This window comes from Taudactylus pleione, unplaced genomic scaffold (assembly GCF_031769625.1).
Source record: "Taudactylus pleione unplaced genomic scaffold, aTauple2 ptg000062l, whole genome shotgun sequence".
Classification (NCBI taxonomy): Eukaryota; Metazoa; Chordata; class Amphibia; order Anura; family Myobatrachidae; genus Taudactylus; species Taudactylus pleione.
The window spans coordinates 7,061,028-7,086,598 of NW_028284464.1; positions in this window are offsets into that span (position 1 = coordinate 7,061,028).

Here is a 25,571-nt window from a genome sequence, read left to right on the forward strand (position 1 = left end):
ATTTTTTCCTGTGTGTATGTGTGTTAACAATCCACACTTATCCGCAATGTAGCTGCACTAGGGGTGTTGCCTGTGTCATTTATCAAGGGACAGCTGCCTCTTTCAGGGGTGCTCTTCATCCCTAGTATGAAAAAAAAAATTGTGTGTGCGTGTTAGCCGCACTTATCAGCAATCTAGGTGCACAGGGGCGCTGTGCTGCCTGTGTCATTTATCAAGGGGCTGCTGCCTCGTTCAGGGGAGCTTCTCTCCCCCTAGTGTGAAAAAAATAAAAACAATTTATTCTGTGTGTGTGGGTGTGTTAGCCACACTTATCAGTAACATAGGTGTGCAGGGGTGCTGTGCTGCCTGTGTTGTTCATCAAGAGGCTGCTGCCTCATTCGGGTGCTCTCCCTCCCAAGTTCCCCCAAAAAATGAATTAAATCAATCAATATTTTTTTTTGTGCGTGTGTGCATTTGCCACATTTATCAGCAATGTAGGGGTGCTGCCTGTGTTGTTTATCAAGAGGCTGCTGCCTCTATCGGGTGCTCTCCCTCCCAAGTGCCCCCCCCCAAAAAATAATGAATGAATCAATGTGTTTTTTTGTGTGTGTGTGCGCGTTAGCCGTGGAATCACAAACCCCTCTGCTTAGAAACTTTTTCAAAGGTGAAAATAGAGGATATGGTGTAAAAAATGGAATAAAGCGGCTAAAACTGCATTCTCTGATTATAGTGTCCCTACTCCCAGTGAGTCAGAGGGGCAACTCCTTGCAACCATATTCCACAGTGCATCTACTCTTCCTGTGGCCCAGGCCAGAAGATGTGTAGGGGGTGTGGTGATGATATGGACTAAAATGGAGCTCACATCTACTAAAGTGAACAATGAATCCCCAATCTAACAGGGAGCTCAGCTGTAATTTATACACAACACAGGATGAGATGGCAATATAGGCTTGGGTGATGGTATAGTCTGGGGTGATGTATCATCTTATTAATTTGTCCCCACTGGAATCCACCATTACAGGTGCCTCTGTAATTTTTGCACGTAATTGATGGTAAAGGTCTTTCTCATAGAATTTGTAGTTCATTTTTGTGGGCATCATCTTTTCCACATTTTGGGGAAGTAGTCATATGCCGATCACTGACAAGGTACCCGGCTGTGCTGAAAACTCTTTCTGAATACACAATGGAAGGTGGACAGCTCAAGTAAAGCAAAGGCAGTTTTGTATAAGGGCCTCCAAATTGCTTCTTTTTCCTGTCAGTAGTTATTTACATCTCTTCTGATCTGTATCCGTTGGGAAGAAAAAACAATGTCTTCATCCCTTCTGGGATGAAAATCCACTCCCAGCAGCAGGCATGGTGCTCAAGACACTAAGTAAGACTTAAACCTTATATCTTAAATGTTGCACTTGCTACTCTGTTCCGCTTGTCCACAATATCTGCTCCAGTTAAGTGGACAGTGGGTACAATGGCAGTTTGAGTGAAGGCCACTAACTAACTATGTTCTTTTTAATGTCCCTGTACAGGTTGGGAAATGCTTTTTCAGAAGGTTTGCAAAGGATTATTTAACAGTCAATTGTTTTTGGAAAGCACTCTTCCTGGTCCCCTTCTGGGATTAAAATCCACTCCTAGCTGCAGAAGCAGGCACAGGATTCTCAAGAAAAACACAACATAAGGCCTTAAATCAGGGGTAGCCAACCTCGGTCCTCGAGAGCTACTAACAGTTCACGTTTTCCAGACCACCTAGCTGGTGTACAGTTGAGTTCATTACTCAAAAAATACTTTTGGTGGAGTTAATTATTTAACTTTTTTTTAATGTTCCTGTACAGATTGTGAAATACTTTTTCATGTGGAAAGCACTACTAGAAGTCTTCCTGGTCCCCTTCTGGGATGAGAAAATCCACTCCCAGCAGCAGCAGCATGAATGGCCCTCAAGGATTCTTCTGGGGCAAGGACTGATGTGAAAGTGTAAAAAAAATTTTGGTAAATACCTACTCCCCTCCCCTTCTCCCTCATAAATTTTCTTTGGAATCAAAAAATTGAACTAAATTTATGACCAATCAACCCTTCCTGTCCCTGCCCTGCCTTCAACTACATACATACTGGATCTCCCTGCCTGCCCCGGATCCCTAATCCAAAACCTTGCGATCCTGCTGTCAGATCTCGAGGTTTTGCCTCGAGCAGCCATTTTAGAAAGTCTGTCATGGCTCTCAGCCATTCAGCATTAAGCCCATTGAATTCAATGGGCACAGGAAGGTAGGAAGATGCTGCCTGTCCCCCTTTGCTGACACTGCCAGCACCCCTGCTGCCAACCTCCGCTGGCAGCACCCCAAGCTGCTGACACTGCTGGCATCCTGCATTGAGGACACCACTGGCACCATGCACTGCCAACACCACCAGGACCCCCACACTGAGGACACCGCTGGCACCCTTGCTCTGATGACACTGCCGGCATCCTGCAATAAGGACACTACAAGCAGACCTGCACTGCTACCCCATGTACTGAGGACACCATCAGCAACCCCACACTGCCAACACTGCCGGTGCTCCCACACTGAGGACACTACTAGCACCCCCATACTCCCCATGTACTAAGGCCACCATCAGAAACCACACACTGCTGATACTGCCGGCGCTCCCACACTGAGGAAACCACTAGCACCCCCATACTCTCCACATACTAAGGCCACCACCAGCAACCCCACACTGCCAACACTGCTGGTACTCCCACACTGAGGACACCACCGGCACCCCAGCACTGCCGACACTGTAGGCACACCTGCACTGAAGATGCTGGGCCTGATTCAGACCCGCTCGTGAGCGCTGAGCGCTCGCAAGCGGGTTGATGTTGACCATGTGCGCATGCGCATGATGGAGACGGCTCCATCATGCGCATGTGCGAGACCCGAATAACGATGGCCAAGCCGTCATTATGGGTCTCGCACCAAAGGGGGCATGCTGTCGATGGTGATTGACAGCACGCCCCCTTTGGTGGGCGTGCCGGGGGCATGGCTGCCCAGACGGAGGCATTCCCATGGGAACACCTTACGTCTGGGGCCGGCCCCACTGACATCACTAGTGATGTCAGTGGGAGTGCTTTTGGCTCTGATAGAGCCAAAAGCACTCCAGGGCTTGCGGCAGCGAGACCCTACCGCAGGGTCTTGTTGCAAGCCCAATGGTCGCAATGGTCTTGATAATTGCAACCATCATTTTAGCCGCTCGCACTAGCTGTGGGTGGTAACCCACAGCTATGCGAGCGGCCTGGAAGCCGCTCCAAAAAGGAGAAGGGATGGCACTGATTCAGAGCGAGCGCTCTGTCAGAGCATCCAGCTCTGAATCAGGGCCACTGCTGCCACTCCCACTCTGCCGACACCGCCGGCACCCTGCACTGAGGACACTGCCAGCACCCCCGCACTGAGGAAGCCATCAGCAACCCTGCACTGCCAACACTACCACCTCTCCAACACTAAGGGCATTCCTGCACTGCCAACACTGTCAGCACCCCTGCACTGAGGACACTGCTGGCACCCCCACTCTGCAGACACCACCGGAACCCTGCACTGAGGACACTGCCAACACCCCAACACTGCCAACACCGCCAGCACTCCCTCATTAATTACACCACTGGCACTCACGCATTGAGGACACATCCATCAACCCGCACTGCCGACAATGCTGTCACAGTAAGTGCACTATTGGTGTATCCAACCCACACTGTATAACACACTATACCCGACCCACACTGTACTCAACCTGCACTATGTCAGCCCCGCACTGTATCTGACCTGCACTGTAAACTGCACTGTATCCAACCCGCACTGTAACCGACACTGTACCCTGCACTGTATTCAACCCACACTGTGGGCTTCATTCAGAGGCGGCCATACGGTCTACAACCGCACGGCTGCCTCGATGTTTGTCCAGTGCGCATGCGCACGAGGGAGCCGGCTCCTTCGTGCACTTCCATGAGACAGCGCCGGTCGTAGCGGGTCTCTTTCCAAAGGGGGCGAGCTGTCAATGTTGATTGACAGCTCGCCCCATTTGGAAGGCGGGGCGGGGGGGTGGCAGCCCAAACGGAGGCATTCCCATGGGAACACCTGCCGTTTTAGGGAGGCCCCACTGACATCACTAGTGATGACAGTGTAGAGCTTCCGGCTCTGACAGAGCCAGAAGCTCTCCAGGGCTTACGACAAGTGAGACCCTACCCTAGGGTCTCGTCATAAGCCCCGATGGTTGCGATGGTCTATGACCATGACGACCATCACCCTAGCAGTTGTTAGAGCTGTGGGTGTAAACCCACAGCCTAATGACCGAAACAGTGGTGGCCGGTCAGGATGCAAGCGGCCGCCCAGTTTCTGAGCGACCGCTTGCATCCTCTGACCGCTTCTGAATGAGGGCCAGTATCCCGCACTATTTCAGACCCGCACTGTATCCCACGCTGTATCTGACCTGCACTGTAACCAACACACTGTATCCAACCCACACTGTATCCAACACTATATCTTACCTGCACTGCATCCAACCCACTATGTATCTCACGCTGTATTCAACCTGCACTGTATTCAAGCCACACTGTATCTGACATGCACTATAAACTGCACTGTATCTGACCTGCACTGTAATCGACTCACACTGTATCCTGCACTGTTTTCGACCTGCGTTGTATCCCACACTACATCAGACATGCACTGTATCCTACACTGTATCTGATCTGCACTGTATCCAATCCACACTGTGTACCTCATTCAGAGTCGGTCGTTGCCGCATGGTCGTACGGCCAACGAGGGCAAATTCTGATGATACGGCAGGTCAATCGTAAACAAAGTGCCCATTCGTTAGCACTGCACCTCCTCTAGCTACCGACTGATCTGATCGAACGAATGAAACAATCGTAGTCAGACGCTGTCAGTCGTGGTATGCTAATTATGTTCTGATGTTTGCTGCCGAATGTGTTGTTTTGATGGTCACATGTCATGTTTTCATGGACTATCGATCAGCTTGTTATGAGCTTGTTGTCAATTATCTAATTAAGAGTGTTTAACTCTTGCTGTCCTTGAAAATGAGTTTTTTATCATGTGTCAATAAACTTTATTATTCATTTCGTGGGTGTTTTCTCCGTTCTCTTTTTTTTAACACAATTTAAAAAACAAAGTAAGATTATTATCTGTGAATGTACTGTTGATAAGTGTGTTATCTTTAAAAATACATGTGCATTTTGCGTTAGGATCATTTGCACTCTTATGTTTGCACTTGCACACTGCATGTTGTAGCTAATCAAATGTGACCTTATTTTTCAGGCCACATGATTAAAGGATTGGCTAATAGTGGTTTATTTTTGGAAACTGTGTAAATATTTTAGCCAATCATCTTTTTTTTACCCCATGTATATTTCATGTTTTCTGCAAAATCGTCCATTGCCATCATGAGAGCCACGGCCTTTACCAGGAGAGAATTGCTGGTCCTAGTGAATATCCTGGATAGGCGGATTACGTCCGCAGAGCCGCCCATTTCCAACCACATAAAGTGGGCGGCCTATGCGGCGGTGAGGCGAACGCTGAGAAGTGCGGAATACAGGCGCAATATTGCGCAATTAGAGAGGTGCTGGTTTGATCTGCACCGCCGGTTGCCTGTACTTCTGATGAATTTGCGGGCGCAACTATGCAGACGTAAGTATGCGTTTGTTTAAAAGTAATAATTAGTGGACTGTTAAAAATGTATGTTCCTTTGCCAATTATTTTACTCAATGTTAAAAAACCCTCCTGTATGTTGTCCCTATTGTCCTGAAGGAAAGCAATCGGGAAGCCAACTGCCTAAATACCGGCAGCCGGCATCCCGACTATCTTATCCCGGCATGGGTGAAATGCCGGGCATCTAGATGTAGACGCCCGCATTTCCCCAATGCCGGGAGACCGGCACCCGGCATCACAATCGTAGTGATGCCAGTTGCCGCGAGCGGACAGCCGCGGGGGGGAGGGTTAGGTTTAGGGCTCCCGGGGGGGACTTAGGGCTAGGCACCCCCCCGGGAGGGTTAGGGTTAGGCACCCGCTGCCTAAACCTAAGTCCCTCAGGGGGGTGCCTAACCCTAAGTTCCCCCCGGGGGACTTAGGTTTAGGCAGCGGGGAAGGGGGTGGTTAGGGTTAGGCACTTAAAGGGGGGATTAGTGTTAGGCACTTGGGGGGGAAGTTAGGGTTAGGCACCCCTAAGGAGGGTTAGGGTTAGGGGGGTTAGGTTAGGTAGGTACATACTTACAATTGGGATTTCCAGCGCTGTCGGGCTTCCGCTGCATTGCACTCTGCTCCTGTCGGGCTGCCGCTGACGGGAATCGAACCGCCGGCCATGTGGCTGGCGGTATATCATACCCATTCCATCCTGAATGTGTAAAGTGTACTTGTATTGTGTAGCCGAAATTCAAAACTAATATATATATTTTTTTATGTTTACATTTTAGAAGCACAGCGGAGACAGAGAAGGGCACGCAGAAATCAAAGAAATGCAGGTGTCAACCTGCAGCCCTCACATTCACCATCTGCTGAACCCAGCCCTCCCCCACCACACCATACTCCCCCAGTAACCCTCGCTCCCTCTTCCAATACTCCCCGAGTATTCCTCCCTCCCCTGCCCACTCATCCCAAATTTCCCAAATATCCCCTCCCTTGGATATTTCCTGCTCTATTTCCCCTCCCACCATTCCCCCAATTCCAGATTATTCACCATGTCCTGCAGCATCTCCTGCGACATCTGGGGTTGTGCCACACCACTCTGAGGGTATGTGTTTTGTAATATTTTTTTTTTTTGCTGTTTTTGTTATCCATGTATTTGTAAACATTTTTGGGCGTTGGTTTTTTTTTGTAATTTCAGTATGGGTGTCAAAATCATTGTGCAGTAATGATGTTTTACAAAATTGCGACCTTATGTTTTGTGCCTGAGCCTTTTTTTGGGGGGACCACAAAAATGTAGCTCTTTTGGGCTTTTAAAAATGTTTTGTATTTTTTTTTTTTAATTATTACATTAGGATTAGTATTTTATAATGTTAAAAAACATGTCACACAACTTGGCAAGGTGCTAGGAACCAGACTACCCTTGTTAATGTTGTGGACACTGTGTTTAAAATGTACTAAGATGTTACTTCCTTAGGAAAAGTGATATTTGCCATAGCAAACAAACACATTGTATTTAAGGATTCTCAAGAACATCTAGAAGTGAATATGTGCATTGTGTTTTAAGGATATGGCCATCATCACTAAAGAATACACCTCCCATTATTTTTAACATCATCATAGGGGTTTTTGGCTTATGCCACATAGTTAGGGTATCCAATTATTTTTACACCATAAAAGTATAAACCTATTAATAATGCTGTGTGTCAGAAACTTTCAAACACACCCTAACATCATTGTGTTTACCCACTTTTTGGTACATTGAATAATGTGTAATGTTCAAATGTTTGTAATTTCTATTAAGTATTTAATAAAAAAAAAAAATTTCTATCCACAGATCTAACCCACATCCTGTGGCAAATAAGGGAGGAGCTGCAATGCACGTGGCTATTTAATGCAGGCCTACTGCTGCCTCCAAAGAATTGTGGGGAGTTTGGAGGATTTTTAGTTTTTTTTTCATATTTGTTCATTTTTTGAAATAATATTATCTTACATTAAAGTTTTTGTTGTTCAAACATTTGTCCTCTTTTTTTGAAGAAATTAAAGGGTGTAATTCTGCATTTCAATTACTTTGTGAACAAAGCTAGGTGCCTTTCCATAGTGTAATAAATGCAAAAATGTATTAGTAAATCTTAAGAACATTTGCACTAATGTTGTATCATTTTTTAGGGGTTGGTATACATTATCCACCTCAAAATGGCTTTTATTAAAAAAAAAAAAACATTTGTATTTAATTTAAAAAATTTATTAAATAACAATCATGTTGCCAACAGGCTTTTGCTCATAAAAAGAATTTCATGACAGAATCACACATAACAAATGTCTTCAGGGTTTTGCCAAAGAAAACATCTGGCTTAGTGAGACATAAACAACAATAGTAAAAATCAAATAGATTTTTGATTGGAAAACATACAAATTAATAAAACAAAAGGCAAATTAACTAAATATGTTGGGGTATAGCCGTGCTAAATTTGTTAGTTGTCCACAAACATACAGGGTATTGCCAATGGGTTCCATTAGTTTTGCAGTTTTGGAAAGTGCTGTGATTTTGTTGGTAGGAAAAGAAAAAAAAATTAGGTACACATTAAAATACATTTGCACTGTTAAAAAAAACCAGGTAAATATTCTTACCTAAAAAAACGTGAAACAACATAATCGCGTCTGCCCCTCCCCCCGACAGCATCACAACACCTTCCTCCGGGGGGCCATCCTCTGGCAAGGCATCCTCTGGCTGCATGGGTACTCGACTCCTTACTGCAATGTTGTGTAAAATCCCACACAGGACCACAATGCAAGAAAACATATCCGGCGAGTACATGAGTGCACCACCAGAGTGATGGAGACACCGGAACCGCCCCTTTAAAAGGCTGATACAGCGATCCACCACCTGCATGGTGGCAGCAAACGTGGCATTATATTGAGTTTGTGGCCCTGGTGTGGGAGTCAAATAAGGAGTCAGCAGCCAGGGTGTGCAAGGATATCCACTGTCACCTGATGGAAATGGGACACCAAAAGATAAAACCATGAAAACATGTTTATATTATTGTGTTTAGCTACATGTTTAGCTACATACTGGATTTTTACTTTCCAAGAAGCCATGCGTCACCAGCTTGCAGTGTGCTTAATTTTTGCCAAATCCCTGAATGCTGGATCACGTATGCATCATGGCTGCAGCCTGGGAATTTGGCATTCAGGGAGAGGATCTGGAGGGAGGCATCACATAGCACCATTACATTTAGGGAATGGAAATGTTTGCTGTTCCTATATATTTGTTCCCTGCATGCAGGGGGCTAAAGTGCTATGTGAGTGCCATCCACTACCCCAATGATGTGTGGAAAGCCTGCATTTTCAAAAAACTTCTGCTTTACCACATCAAGGGCTTCCGTGTCCAAAGGCATACTAATAAAATGTGATATATGATTGAAGAATGCATCAAGCACACACCTCAGGATCCGTGAAATGAGGGCTGGGAGAGGCCACCCACCAGCCCCACAGTGGTTTGGAAGGACCCTGAGGCACAGAAATGTAACACCGCCAACAACTGTGTAAGTGGTGAGATTGCTGTAGGAATGTGAATCTGACTTGCTAGATCATTCTTTATTATTGGAAGAGTGTCTAGGATAATATTTGGAGGCAGGCGATAAGTGGTTACAACCACATCATCAGGCATTCCAAAAAGGGTGACACATGTTCTATATATCTTGGCCCTTGCACACTTCCTATGCCTATGCCCAGGAGGATGCTGAGGAAGGTTGGTGGGGGGCCACTATTAGCTGTCCAACATCGCTCTGTAAAGTTATTTTTTTTTTTTTTAAAAAGGGTTTTAGAGAATGGATTTTGATTATTTTTTCAAAAATTCTTAGCTTTATAATAGTGGTGCATATTCTTACAGGGTCGGGCAGTGCCATCTTCGGAAATCCCTACAGGTGTATTTGTTGTATGGTTGTTTTTTTAAGGGAAGAAAAATAATTTTTTATTTCTTTTATTAAAAACCACTATTACTACTATTATTGTTAAAACAAACCTTAACTTTTAAATTGGTCAATATTATTTTTGGGTAATTTTATTATTTTCATTTCCAAAATTTAAAAAAATGCATTATTAAATATTAAGAAAATGACACCAAAAACTACAGCATTAATAAAACTAACTTTTAGGTTTGTATAAATAGACACTTACCTGATTCAAGTACAAACTGGACTGTTAAACACCTTTAAAAAATTAAAAAAATCCAGATTAAATTTTAAATAATAATGTATTTTTTTTGGTTTATAGAACAAAATAAAAATAATCAAAAAATGCAGTAGGCTGGCACACTTACTTGAGTCTTCTAATAACATTGGTTTTTAAGCCTACAAAAGCACGGCCACCCAAACACAAGTAACCGGGTTTCATAAATGTATGCTCCAAACAAATTGGCCAAAAAAAACCACCACCCAAAACCAAAAAAAAAAACCACCACCAAAAAAAAAAAAAAAAACACCATCCAAAATAAAAATAAAACCACCACCCAAAACAAAAATAAAAACAAAACCAACACCCAAAAAAACAAGAGAAATAAAACCACCACCCAAAAAAAAACAACACCCCCAAAAAAAAGAAAAATAATACCAACACCCAAAAAAATAAATAAAACCAACACCCAAAACAAAAATAAAAACATAAACAACACCCCAAAAAAACTTAAAATAAATCCACCACCCAAAAATACAAAAAAAAAACACTCAAACAGCACACACAAGCACCACTCAAACAACTCACACAAGCACCTCTCAAACAACTCCAAACAATGTAACCACTAACAATCCCTTCCTGCACCACAAATCACTCCAACTACAACCCACAAATAAAGGGAATATTTGGTTTTGCCTTAAATACTGAAAAAAAAACACAATTATTGAAGAATGCAGGAAAGGTGTGCATTTGTAGTTAGGCAAATAAGGATGAACGAGTAACCAATCCAGGGATGCGCTCACATCTAGCCCAACCCACACAGTGATTATGGAATGCAGGAAAGTTGTGCATTTGTAGTTAGGCAAATAAGGATGCACGAGTAACCAATCCAGGGATGCGCTCACATCTAGCCCAACCCATGCAGTGATTACGGAATGCAGGAAAGGTGTGCATTTGTAGTTAGGGAAATAGGCATGCACGGGTAACCAATCCAGGGATGCGCTCACATCTAGCCCAACCCACGCAGTGATTACAGAATGCAGGAAAAGTGTGCATTTGTACTTAGGCAAATAGGGATGCACGGGTAGCCAATCCAGGGATGTGCTCACATCTATAAAAAAGTCTGCACAAGCAGTATTCTTCATGCTCTCTCACAGGTTTGAAAAATGTCAAGCGAGGAGCATGGTGAGCAGATGCCAACTGAGGCAGGTAAGTGCGAATCACATTTTTGAAACAACACAAGAACAGTTCATATTTCCAAAAATATACTTTTTTAATTTTATCTAATTTTAAAAATGTTGTAGGTGCTGGAAATCCAATTCCACCAGTAGAGGAGGAGGAGGCGGGCCCAAGCAGGCCAAGAAACCCTCCATTTTCACGGATCGAGCTTGAGACATTGGTGACCATGACAATGGGTAGCCTTGTCCATGCCCCAAGAAATATGGGGGCTGGAGCCAAAGACAGGATTTGGGTGGAGATATCCAGGGCTGTTAATGCTGTGGGGACAACCTACAGAACCATGAAAGTCGTTAAATACAGTAAGAAAATGATATTGTGAGTGTAATGAAGTCAAAAGCTTGATCTTATTTTAAAAAACTAACCCTTAAAAAATGCAAAATCACATTGACAGCTGGACGGATTTCAAGTACCAACTGAAGAGGAAGCTACGGAGTCGGGTGGACCATGCTGCGGGGACAGGTGGTGGTCCCATCCCTGAGGAGCTGGCCTTGACGAGGTTGGAGATGTTGGCTCAGGGATGTGTGACAGAAGAGGAGATAGTCGGCATGTCCTCTATGGACACTGACATGGCTGACTTCAACTCTCCACATGTGCAAGAAGGTAAATTTTTTTTGGAAGCCAAAAAGAACAAAGCTCAAACGTGTATGCGCTTTTTTTTGTAAAAAATACTAATGTTTTTTTATTTTAATTCCAGACTCAGAGTAGGTAGTGCCTGCTCCTGAGGTCAGGTCTGGGTCCAGCACAGATGGAGACTCTGCAGGGGAGGATCTAAGTACTCCATCTGGGGACCCTGTGGAGTCTACTCCAGGGCAGCCATAAGACCGAGCAGTGCCTCTCCTCACCAGGTTGGTCTCCCAAACTCAGGAGAACAGATGTGTTCTTCTGAGGATGGAGACCACTCTGGTGAGGGTGGCGGTGGCCCTGGAGACCATTGCTGGGGCCCTAGAACGTTTGGCCAATGCCCAGGAGCAGGCCAACCCACCTGCCATGATGGAGCGAGACTCCCTTCCTCCCAGGACCACCACCTCTGGCAGCCCAACAGCCACCCCCGCAAGTAAGGAAATCCCATCTACCTAAGGCCAGGCCAGTCGGCGTGTTACACGCCAGTCGGCTGTCCGTAGCTTACCTCTTCCTCCGAGCCGGCCCAAATGACGAAAGTAGCCCTGGATATCTCCTCCCTCACCTGTTGTCCAGTCCCCATATGTCTTGTCACCAATGTCTCAAGCTCTTTTTTTTTTTTTTAAATAATTTGTTTTGTTTTTTTTATTATTTTAATTATATGCAAATGTTGCCGTAACAATTATTATTTAAATTGTGCTGAAAGGCAAATTTCAAATAAATAAAAAATTTTAATAACAAAAATGTCTATCTTTAACTATATCAATGTATACAAGGTTTAAAAAGTATGGTATCTGAAAAGGCTGCTACGCAAAACACAATGCAAGATGTTTTAAAAACTGTTTTACAAAAAAAATGTTTAAAAAGCACAAATAAACATTTGTGTTACGAATCCCCTAATGCACACGCAAGTGAAATCAGTTACAAGGTAACTAGCAGTGTTAATAGTTACAATGCAGCAATCTTAGCTGCTTGGTTTGTGTGGTTCCAAATAGAAACATCGCAGGTAACATCAGATTAACGATTGTATTGTTGTGGCTTACGGACGCTTCTTGCCTTCTTTAGCCTGGACGATCATCCTGTTCGTAGAGTGACGTTGTCATGCATCCGCAATTCTTAGTCGTACGAAGCAGGTAATTTATGCACTCCCCTAAAATGCCTAGATGTGTAACTATTAACAAGGAAATAAGTGCACAAAAAGAACACTAAGGGGGGAATTCAAAATGACCAGATAATTTTTTCATGGCTGAAAAAAAGGTGGTAGCTTTGGACTGTAATGCCCAGGGTTATTCAATTACAGCCCTTTTTTATCACCAGATAAATTATCTGTTATCAAGCATTAACAAGGAAAAGTTCATGGACCTATGTGATAACCCACTGTTTGCACCCAAAACAGGCTAATTATCATGTACAGATGTGTCCACATACATCTAGACTCCTTGCATGTTAAACAGACCTTTTAGTTGCGCAATGCCATGAGTGTCTTTTTTGTGCAACTTAAATTGCATCTTATATGCAAAACTCAAAAGGCGCATAAAACAATCAAGCAATTTATGCGGATTACATTGATATGTGGCATGCCTATACTCAGCCGCTGACACTGTAACATGGCATTTTGCCTGCAGATATAGCTGCAGTTGCAAACAGAATATAGGCATGCTACATATAATTTTATTCAGCATAAGCTGCTTGTGCATCCCATTCACATCACTTTGCGAATAAGATGCATCGTACGGGAAAAGGTAATACGGAAATATGTTCAGTGCTACTGAGTCACGGTGCGCTCATGCGTTATGTGTAACGTGACTTGTAGAGCACAGAAGATAGAAGCATGTGGACATATCTGTATATCTCTTTGGGTCTACTGAGATACAAAAAAATATGTGTTAGGTGCAGTGCTGTGGGCTGACTTCGGGGCTAATTTGATATCCCCGGGGGAACAATTAACCAGCTATAAATTACAGTGGCTGATTGAATTCCCCCACCAATGGCTGAAGAGCAAATTGTGTGTTCAAAAACTTCACAATATTGTGAGCTGTGAGATTGTCAAAATTGACTGAAAATTAATGTCATTGATGTTAATAATATTGTATGAAGAAAAACAGGTCCAAATGACACGATTTTAGCTGTTTTTAAAACGTTTTAAAGAAATCCAAAACCCAAACATGCCAATGATTTTGAACTAAAACCAACACACAGAGGTCTGCGCACATATCTAATAAGTAGATGTGTGTGTACAATGTCCCGTTGTCCCAGTTATGTAGGGAGTGAGCCCTGCAACCATATTCCACAACAAATAGACAGTACACAGTCTATTCAGCAAATATTTAGCACATAATACATTACTGATATTTCAATTACCTACATATAGACTTACAGGTATGGGTCATTTATTTGTTGTGGCATATATATGCCATAAGTGTGATCACACAGCCCATAGTGGCTACTGAAATCCTTGCATTGTTAACCACTGAATAGCGACATCAGCTTGGAGCCTGTTAAGAAGGATGCCACTGACAACAGTAAAGGGATTTGCCACCTATGAATAGGATTGAGCATCTATATGTGAGTGCACCACATTACTTATAAACAGACTTGCTGGGCCAAATGTAATAGGGTGAGAGTTTAGAAAATGTGAGAGTTTTCTCATACTTTTTAAACTCGGCCAATGTAACAGAGTCCGAGAACAAAGCAAAAGAGCAAGCTTATATGTTTTTCAGACTCAAAAACTCTCACAATTTAAACTCTCATCCAGATATTTTCCCATTTTGAAGATAAAACTTGGCCAATGTGAGAGTTTTCTGCTAAACTCTAACATTTTGTAAACTCTCACCCTATTACATTTGGCAGTTGTATCTTTTACGGGAGTAATGTTTGCTCTCCTATTAATAGTTCATGGATGAACAATTATAAATGCAATGCTTTTACATTCCCTGAGAAAAAGTGCATAGCACATTTTGGTCTGCTATAAAGAAATATATATTATATAATATTATTATATAATAATAATAATAATAATAATAATAATAATAACTGTAATGACAAAATTTTATGTTTTTCTATATCTGCTGAGACACTGCCGTGCTGCAAGCCCATAGTGCAAGCATACTGACTTTACAACTGCAGTGTTACAATTCTTATTGCTAAAAGGCACATTGTTATAATTTGGTCCGATACAAAATAACACTTGTGGAATTACCCTGCTGAAAATTATTGATTCATTTGTATTTACTGAATTAATACTGAGCTGTATACATAGAACACAAGTCTACTGCTTTTTTGCTGCAGGATGGTTAAGGGACCAGTGAAGGATAAACTGTCTTCTGTAGAAGGTTGCAATATATAGTATTCCTGGGACAATAGCAAAGGATCAAGTATTTCCATTGTATTCTGTAGATTTTGTCAGTAATTATACTAGACTTTCGATGCTGTCAATTGGTATTGTAATTATTTCTAATATCTGGTTAATCTAGGTTGATCTGAGGCATTTTTAAATGTATTAAATAGTTATATGATAATGCTAAATACTCGGACAGCTCTTCTTTATTCAGTTTTTTCTGTTGTTATAATTCTGATAGGTATGCTAAAACCTATTTTGATCCTGAAACAGCATTCTAATTTATTAGCAATTAACAGCTATATTGTTTTCCTGTTGGGGTCATTGCAAGCTTATGGGTTCTATATATATATATAAAATATATATATATATATATATTCATCTGAATGTACTTGTGTATGCTATATATGCTATATCACGCGCATATTCATTTAGAAATCGGCGAAACGGAGCCAGTGAAACTGTAATATGTGAAAAGTAATGTCAGATTTGGGGAAATGAGCTTGACACCCTCAAACGATGTTCTGACATTGGGGATCACTGTAGATACCCCCGAATAGCCCTGCTGAAGGTATATGGGGTACTTATATGCTCTCAATAGCTTCTATTTTGCGTCTTTGCAGAAGTGGTGAAGAATAGCATTTACAAGGTTTTTTTGTTCAAAAAAGTAGTCCCAGCAAAATTGGTGTACACGAAAATGAGAGCTTGCATATTCTTAAGTATGAACGTTTAAAATTCGTAATAAATAGACCTGCCGCAAGCACCTGCAAAATTAAAAACACCTTGGGCATACTTGGGGACCCCCCCTGGAGTCTATTTCGCTAGTTTTTAAGTTTGTCCCCCAACTTTGAACTTTTTCGCTCCTAAAACAAAAGCACTTTTTTGGGGGTAATCTAAATACTTTTTAAAACTTTTTTTGATGCAGATTACCTTTGGGGGACTGTCCCAAGGGTGCAAAGTGGTTCACGCAGCTTTGCACCCCAAAATCTCAATTTTGCATTCTTTTTCGACACCTATTCATAGGTGAATCTTTTTGAAGGTTCCTTGCATTGAGTTCCACACTGGTGAAAATAATTTGGAATTGAAAACGGAGGAAACTTTTTGCATGATGAAATGACGTCACTCGCAATACTTTTCTGCAGAAACTGACTTATTGCGGCTAATTGAATACGGCCCTTAGTGGGTACCTACAACATGGAAGGAATATCTTCCCCAATTGTTTCTAGTTCCAGGGGTGTGGAATGGGTGTTGATTAGTCAGTCAGTCAGTGGGTCAGGACATGAGATTTTATTTATAAATAGTTATATAATGTTTTAAATCAGGTTGTTAATTTGCTGGGGGTATTAAGGTTTGCAGTACAGTCAAAACAACAGCACACTTTATATTAGCCACTTGATCTGATACTGGCCAACACACTTCAGATTGAACCACTTGCGGAAAAAAAATAATGCTTTTCTTTTTCTTTTTTTTTTGGGTGTACTACTATTCACCCTAAAGTTAGAACAGTGACAGCACTCAGTTTCTTTGCCTCTTTCTATCAGAAATGTAAAACTGCACTTCACACAAAATCCAATTGACCCTACTTAGCTTTTAACAAAAATAATAGATTGTTTTGTTAGTATTTTTGAAATTATATTTTGTTTGGCTCTATAAAACTCACAGCCATAAGGGCTGTCATCCGAAAATGTAGACCCAGTACAGATGGAACAAATAAGACCCTCTTATTTCCTCCCCTGGCCTCTGACTCATTGGATGCAGAGGTCCAAGAGCAAGCACATGGTATGATGCTGCTTTCTGCATGACATCAAGGGGTATATTTACTAAGGTGTGAGTTTTTAGAAGTGGAGATGTTGCCCATAGCAACCAATCAGATTCTATTTAACATTTAACTAGCACATTCTAGAAGATAATAGCTAGAATTTGATTGGTTGCTATGGGCAACATCTCCACTTCTAAAAACTCACACTTTAGTAAATGAACCCCACATACACTATATGGCTTCTTGATGACAGGGTGATTGATCCCGAAATGTTGAAGGATTAAATTGACTCTTTATCTAAGCTGCCTTGCTGTGCTGGTGTGTTCCAACCTCTGAAATTTGCACATCCCAGAGTTTATCTATCTATCTATCTATCTATCTATCTAAATATATATATACAGTATATATATATATATATATATATATATATATATATATATATATACTAGGGATGTGCAGGCTCGGTTCTACTCGGTTCCGTTCGGTTTTTTTTACCGAATCTTATTGGCTATCCAAAACTCGTGACAGCTGATACCCAATAAGATTCGGTAAAAAAAAATGAACGGAACCGAGTAGAACCGAGCCTGCACATCCCTAATATATACACAAACAAGCAGCTTGTGTTTTGGACAATCAGTCCAGGAAAAAGTACATTTATTTATCAGTCTCCCTCACCCTATTGCTGGTCATACACTTGCATGATTTCAGGCCTATTTCCCAATTTTCAATGAGTCATAAGATCGATCTTGTGAAAATCGCGTATTTTTTAAGCAAGATACTATCCGATGCGCGTTCCTGCAGCTCCTATAATCTGATCTTATGATCAGATGTGCAGCACAGCTTGTCCATCGTATCGTGTGCAGATCGTGCAATTTATTTTGTTCGTGTGGAAATTCAAGTCATTTCAATGACTGTTTTCCTTATGAGCCTGTGAGACACAGGATCGATCTTACGACAGATCCTGTGCTAAGAAAACGAACAAACATGCTGCCAGGACTGCTAGGGAGTCGGAGAGAAATTGTATGATGAATATGATCTTATGCTGGACGTGTAGGTGTATGGCCAGCTATCTCTATCTCATCCTGCCTTTTTCACTCTGTCTCTGTAGGACAATGCATATTTCACTGTCTCTGTCTCACCCTTACCCTGTTAGTCACTCATTTTTGCCGGACTGCACCTAATTAGAAAACGCCATCTCCTTATGCTTGCTGGTATAAAATAGCAGTTTACTGTGTAATGATTTGCACCCATATGCTCAGCTATTCACATCTCAAGATGTGTCTAGTTCTGTATCGGCATAATATTTACCTGATTTGTACCAAGTCTAAATTTTTTGCATATATTTGCAAATGTAAAAGATATGCCTCCTAACAGGTAAGTGCTTTATGCTGAGATGGACACATGCCCATTTGGGGAGTGTAAAAACCACAAATTTGTACTACTCATTCAACAACAAAAAAGCAAGTTGTATATGTACAGTCTATGCAGATTTGCTTGCAGCTGATAAGTTTACTTAGCAGGACGGTGGATGGAAGGAGCGTTCTGAAGTAGGGTGCTTAAATGCAAACAGGAGTAGGCCCGCATTGGGATGCATAGGTGCCTAATAATAACCATATTAACTGCGGGTACTTAAATGCTGGTTCAAATACATCCTGATGATGGCGGTCACAAGCACTAGCTATCCACTTGATGAATACAAATTCACCTCTGAAGGCTCTTCCTTCATTTATCATGCATAAATATTTTGATTTTGGGAGTGCATTTTAAAAAAAAAATTAAATCCATACTTGATAAAGAATATTATATCTGCTGTATTATGGATGGATTTTCTATTTAAATCAATCCAAATAGGGAGAGGTTTTTTTTTACTATTAAAGCAAATGTTTCAAAAATTCTTGTATTTATGACCTGGTTGTGTGTATACTATGAAAGTATATCGTGTATTAACATGCCTGACTTAAATGTGGAGCATGTTCTACTAATGCAGAGATGGATGCATCCTGTGATGCCTCAACATAAAGCATCGGTGTAAATATGAAGGTAATCCAGGAAGTAAGTTTGCCTGTAAACTTTTGCCTGTAAACACATAGGGGTAAATTTACTAAGGTGCCAAATTTCATTCGAAGTCATCCAAGATCAATTTCGGTTGACATCATCCGTATTCATGTTTTTTTTTATCAGGTTACGATTGTCCCATTCATGTTTTTCGATGGTGTATGCATTCATAACTATTCGTATTTCTGTACTGTGTTTGATGTCCGTATTTGACAAACTCTACCGAATATGGCAGAATTTGGTATCAGTTTGTATTGTCAAAATGCATACACATTCACTGAAACTTGGCCGATCCCAGAAGATCCGGAAGAGACGGTGTGTGATTGGTTTAAAGTGTCTTGTCACAGCCATATAACTACGCCCCAAATCATCCGAACCACATGGGTTTAGTTAGAGGAGTTGTGAGAAAGCTGTTTTGTGGAGTTGGTGAGTTGGAAGGTGTTTTTTTGTCAAGTTATGAGTGCTGTACTGTGTTTGAAAGTGCTGTCATTTATAAGTGTGTACATTTTTGCTGTCATTGTAATCTTTCCTTAAAGTTTATTGTCAGTGTTTGTGTGTGTGTCTGTGGGTATGTGCTGTGTATTGTGTGGCGGAAGGCCACAATGTGAGATTCACTTATGCAGAAAACATGGCCCTGGTAACTGAGCTGATGAGACAGCACTGTCAGCTGTTTGGCCGTGACAAATCCAAGGTGTCCTCCCGAAGGAAGAGCATCATCTGGCAGGCGGCCATCACAGCCCTTAAAGCAGAGGGGCCAGTGAGCCATACATTTGACACACACCACAAGAGGTTTTATGACATCAAGCCTAGTGTCAAAGCAAAGATGGCCAAAGAGGCAAAGGTGGTGCACCAGACAGTAGGTAGCTTCCCTTACCAGGCCACCTACCTGGAGTATGAGGAATATACTCATATCGGCTGATGTGGTCCGGGCGACACATTTGAGGGACTCAGGTACCCCAAGGAGGCCTGGTAAGTTCTATTGTTTTTTTGATAAATGCAAGGTTTGCTCAACTGCTGAATAGATTCATGTTGTGTGTAATGGATGTTAAGTCATGTTGTTGTTGTTGTGTACTTATACTGCATGTGTGTTGCGGACATGTATTTTTTTCAAATATTTTAGGATTACTTTTGTAGTTTTCTTGTAAGGTTTTTTCTTGTTTTGGTGCATTGTAAATATTTTTTTTCCCCCACAGATTAAAGTATATGTGTTACTTCGATATTGTGTAATGTAATTGTTTTTTCTTTGTTTTTTTTAAATTGTGGTTACTTATATTTGTGTTTAATGTGCATGTCATAGTATATTGAATTTTGTATTTGTTAGTAGTGTAGTAGTTTTTTTTTTTTGTGTGGTGCGATCTGTGTTACATGTTTTTAAAATAATTTTTAAGGTGAATATTGTGTACCTTCTTTTAGTGGATCCATTGTAAGGGTGTCCTGAGGCATAATTTTCTAAGCTTAATGTTTATTTTTTCATATGGTTTTCACTCCTCCGCATGTCCACATTAAAATGTGATGTTTGGAGATATATAGTATCTACAGGCCAAGACAGAAAAATAGGCCCATCATTCATATAATTATAGCATGATTTTGTTTGAAACAACAACTGGCCACACATTTTTATTTAAAATGAAAATAATTACATGTAATTTCTAAATCACAAACAAAATGTATTTGCTTGTGTTTTTAAATTATTGTCAAGGACATTGGTGCTGATAGTGTGTGATCTTTACATGGCTACATGCCATTACCCTCACCTCCTCCGATTCATATAATAAGTAATTTATTATTTTATGTCCCAGGACCATGACGACCTTACTCTATCCATGCTCAACACAAATACATTGTATGTGGCCTGTTTATTTAGCAACCATGTTGATATTTAAAGGTTTAGATTTAGTGCATTTTTACTATGTACACCTATTTCAGAATAGCTTGTATCATTTAATATCACAACACATTGCATATTCTAGGCCAACAACACCTCTGTCATGTGATGTGTTTTGTTAAAAAAAACATTTCTGTCCATAAACTCCTTATTTTTTGCCTATGAGAAAAACAATTTTTTGGCTCATGCTGGGACATATAGTTTTGAACCATTTCTGCCTTACTTATTTTAAAAATGCAATGTATGTACTTTAAAGGTTAACTTTAATATTTTTGTAGTGAAGTATTTCTGAAGCAAATGTGTTTAACATTTAAAATAGTTGGGTTATCAATTTTACAATTACAAACAGAATAATGGTATAGTTTGTTATGTTTGCACCAAACATTCTGTAGTCCAACATCAATTATTTATGTGAGCAATATTGACCATTAATACTGAATCAACATTTTTACATAATTTTATTGAAGATTTAAAGTACTTTAAATTCTTTTCTTGGCATCATGTCTTATGTGTGCAGAATGCTTCTTTACAAGTGTTTTTTTGTTTTTATTTTTTTAAGCCCAAATAAAAAACAAAAAAACAAATATAAAACTTATTTAAATTTTACAGAAGAGGTTTTCCGTCACCTCAGGCTACCCCTCTGCAGTTGGCATAAGATATACATTGGTTTATTGCTTCTAACCCTTAACAACCTTGTATAGCTTACTTAACTTAAACTAATAAATAATGACACAGATAACAAGAGCTTGGCTAAAAGGTCACAGCTTTTATTTATAATTAATTAACCTAACGACAGACACATCCCCCCTCTAGACGCACTAACGCTGCGAGGGTCCCACTTCCCTCCTGGGCTAATCCGAGACGCTTCCGTACAAAAAGCGCCCGGGTCCCCCGTTGCGGAGCAGGACAAATTCACCAGGTTCATCGAGGGCAAGTGCCCCCACAGCATATCTTACGCCACATAAAGCCACTGAGCTGCAGCGTACTCCTGACAAAGCCAGACTCCAAAGGAAACTGGCCCGCCACCCAACACGACCTAGCCCAGAACAAGAATTCCTTAATAAGCAAACTGAATCCAAGTCCTCAAGATGCCCTCAATCAGGATTGAAAAATACCGAGTTAAATTGCCAACTAAAAGCTATGACTCACAACCAAGCCACCCAGTGACACCGCATGACAGGCTTCTGACACATTCACCTTCTTCCTCATCCTGTCTAACGCACCATGCTTATACACCACTCTCCATGACAAACTATGCACAATACAGATCACACATCCTCCCATTTAGCCTTAAGCCCAACAAAAACTTCTCACCACGAACGATCACTCCACACCTTTCCGCTGTCGCACATCGTTGCTCCTGACAGGCAACACCTCCTAGTCAGGCACATCCTATTTAGCCACCAAGGACACAAGAAACTCAAGCATGCAACTCTACACCAAACCGCCCACATCATTCACAACCCAAACTGTCAACAGCTGCAATCCCAGTGAGTAACAAAGTTCCGTACCATGAGTATCACACCTAACCCAAACCATCCCGACACAACTTTAAGAGAACACATAGCAACTAAATAGCAGGGATGCATAAGAGGGGAAACAAGTAACCCGAGTGAAGGGGAAAAACTAAAAAAACCTACCCGTGAACCAAATTGGGCCGGATCAAGGCTCCCGAGAGGAAAAATTAAAAAATCCCTTCATCACCCCCCAATTGTTGAATGCTAGTCGTTTAACGATTGTTTGGTAAACAATGTTTCAGGTTGGCGCCAGGTGCGCAACTAGCTCTAGTCGCAACTGGTACATGTCTACTAGGCAGCCGTTTGCACACCCTAAACTCTGCAGGAAATTCCCCTGCAATTGCTGCGCCAATTTGAAGAAAATGAATACTAGAAGCTGAAGCATAGAAACAGCCCCAATCAAAACTTTGAACAAAAACAGCAGAGAACTAAAATGTGGTACGCAGGATAAGATTGGCCTGTAAACCACTCTTGTGTTCTAAGTGAACTGTAGTATGCAGGGTAAGATTGGCATGTAAACCATCCTTGTGTTCAACTAGCAGGGCGCCACATCTGTAATGTACCGCAAGGTGTACCCGGCAAATGAACCTCTGGATGTTGAGAAAAGGAAACTATCCACCCCCACCTTTATGGTCTCAACTGCCCAATGAAAACTTGTAAAGCACCTCTGATCTCCTGAAAACAATACATTTAAACAAAATCCCTGATGAAACTAAAAACTCCAAAATTGCAGATGAAAAGTTCAAATGTAAAAGCGAGGCCTAACACCCATCAGAAGCCAACTGACCCGTAACCACAAGCAATGAATCAAAACTGCACATCAAAGGGCCGCTGGGAGATGACGCGAATGGGGAACCCATTCACCCAACATGTAATAAATGACTGGGTCTGTACATGAATACCTTTAAGCTTACAATAGATGAGATCCCCACTGGTGCCGCCACCGCAGAGGCCCTTGACCTGCTCTTCTACGAATGGTTCCAAACAAAGAAGTAAAGCAAATATTGAAAAATTCACCCTCCATAGATGGCTTAGCCCATAAACTCGCCAAAATTGCCAGGCAGGCGGTTACATCCGTGGTATCACTGGGACGAGAGACTGAAGCGCAATTTGCATGTCAAAATATAATATTCTGTACCTAAACGCACAAAACTAAATGACAAAGCAAACTCAAAAGGAATAAGTTTCAGTTGTAGATGGCATGAGCTACACCCAATTCTGTAGATTAGAAAATAATTAATCCTCAGTCGCACTGACCAGCCTTATATGGCCATGAAAATTGGGTATGGCTCCAACAGCAACAATTAATCGTAAGACCTACATCGTAATAAACCACGCAGAAAATTTCCCTCCAACTGAATGCCCAAAAAACCTGGCCAGCCAGTCGAATTGGTAAAAAAAAAAATTGAAGCAACAATTGACACTGAAGTACAAAATTAGTTCACCGTTAAATTGAACCAGAAACCTGGCCCAACAACGAAGTGCTTGCTCAAACTGTGTAAACCTATAAACAAGCCGCATTTAAACAAACAACTTACAAACCCCGTAATTTTTATTAATTTTATTTATTTATTTTTTTATAAAGTGTTTCCACTGAGCCTCAAAACCTTAAATGTCTAGTGTGATATGCGGTCCATTTCCCACTATGCTACAAAACCTACCAAACAAACATAATCTGCTATCGTGACTATCTCAATCTCAAACAGAAAACCGGACAAAAAACCTACAATCATATCAAGCGCAACTGGAACCCCCAAAACACGGAAAAAGGTGACTGTGCCAAAAGAGGAGGTCCAAACAGATGTCACTCCTTCCCGCCCCCATGAAGAGAAATCAGTCCAGACGATGTGCTACACCGACCTGGTCAGTGCCAGTCTGAACATACGAAAGTAAGAAAAAATGGATTTCTCGATCTAGGTGCCAGAAACCGCACTGCCCGAAGGCAAAGTTTTATTTGCTAGTTCACTGGAACACCACTGAAACCCTATGCATTGCCCGGCCTACGAGTGCAAGACAACAAACCAAAAACTGACCCATAATAAGCGTAACCAGAAAGTCAACCTAACAAGACTGCGAACTAAAACCAGAAACTCATAAAATGTGGAAACCGCTCTGAGGAACCTATGGTGATGGTATAATAATGGAACTACACAATGTATAGGACACCACCATGTATAGGATGCATGCTGCACTAACCGAAACAAACCCACAACCTGTATGGGGACCATCCCACCAGAGAGATAGAGATACAGTAAGGGGAGAGAACAAGGACAAAACACCTCTATCCGCCCCAGCAACACCCCTGCCCCAACCTTTGCCGGCAGTAATAAATCCAGACAGAATGCAAACTCCGGAGTGTCCTGTCAAGTAAAGGCTATACCAATGTCCAATGCAAAAGAATGAAGAAGCCCTACAGCTACAACCATAAACTACCTACTAAGTTAGCTATAATCACAGAAAAAAGCAGCCAAACAAAATGGCAACTGAGCCTAACTAGCCCCCTTGGAGCTAACCCCTGAGTTGGGAGGTAAACCCTCCTATACACGTAGGCTATACTTGGACAGGAGGGCAAATGACAGCCCAACCTACAAAGCATCGGGGATCATAACTGGCGAAACATATGCCTTATAAACCAGGATTACCCACGTTTCAAAGAGGTAATGCAGGGCAGTCCCGTGACCAAGGAGGGTCGACGCTGCTGCGTGACCTATAAACAAATGGAAACACCTTTTGCACACAAAAGGCATAACCTCCCTACCATCATGGTTCTGCCTGCATTGGGCATCAAAATCACCCCATACCAAATTTCTGGACTAGACATACATGTACCCTATGACATCCCAAAATTGAACAAGAGAAATCAGCAAATTTACTTCTGCGGATCCTTATTCACTGAAGCGCACAGCAAAAGCTGAATTGACACAATGTACTGTACCCTTGTTTCCTAACCCCTATAACTGCGTCATAAGCCTCCCTGCAATTATTGGCTAAACCCCCTGTCTAACCGCTCGCAACCCTCCAGTCAATCTTACGCAGGTGCGCCAGGCAAACGGTAGATGAGAAACAAAAACTGGAGTCATAACAAAATTTGTGACACAATCATACTGGCCAGCACCAGGTGGACTCAGAACCTCCTCTACAATGCTTCCGCAAGGCACCATCTTCGATGTTTTAATGGGGTGGAGTCGCCATGTCGACCGCCATAACCATCTCAAAACACACAGGATCGCTAGCCACCGCAATGAAACAGTAACTGCATGAACTACAGCTTCATCTTGAGGAGCCAACAGAGCCAGGCCGACCTGTGTGCAGGAAAAGGGGGGATAGGGGGGGACAGGGGTGAAGACAGGGAGGG